Below are 373 nucleotides of genomic sequence, written 5' to 3' on the forward strand. Positions count from 1 at the left end.
GTCACCTTGTGGTCTCTGCTACCACACCCAAAGCATCTCGCACCCCCGTGCCTCGATCTCTGCATAGCATCCAACTTCCGCTTCTGCCCATGCGCAGGCTTGCCGCCCTTGCTAGGAACAGAATGCGGCTGAGACCGCTGTGGCTGCATCGAAGAACTGACCACAACCACCTGTGACCTCAAGTCATTCTCTATCCCAGCTGCAACCTGAACCAGCTCCGCTTTCGTAGCATAGCTCCTCACTCTGCACCGAGTCCTCAGATCATCCCGTAGAGCCAACAAGAACCTCCGCACCTGAGCCGACTCTGGCTCCCATGCCCGGCCTGCATACCCCACAAGCCGACTGAACTCTGCATCCAGCTCCCGCACTGTAC

This window comes from Camelina sativa, chromosome 17 (genome assembly GCF_000633955.1).
Source record: "Camelina sativa cultivar DH55 chromosome 17, Cs, whole genome shotgun sequence".
NCBI lineage: Eukaryota > Viridiplantae > Streptophyta > Magnoliopsida > Brassicales > Brassicaceae > Camelina > Camelina sativa.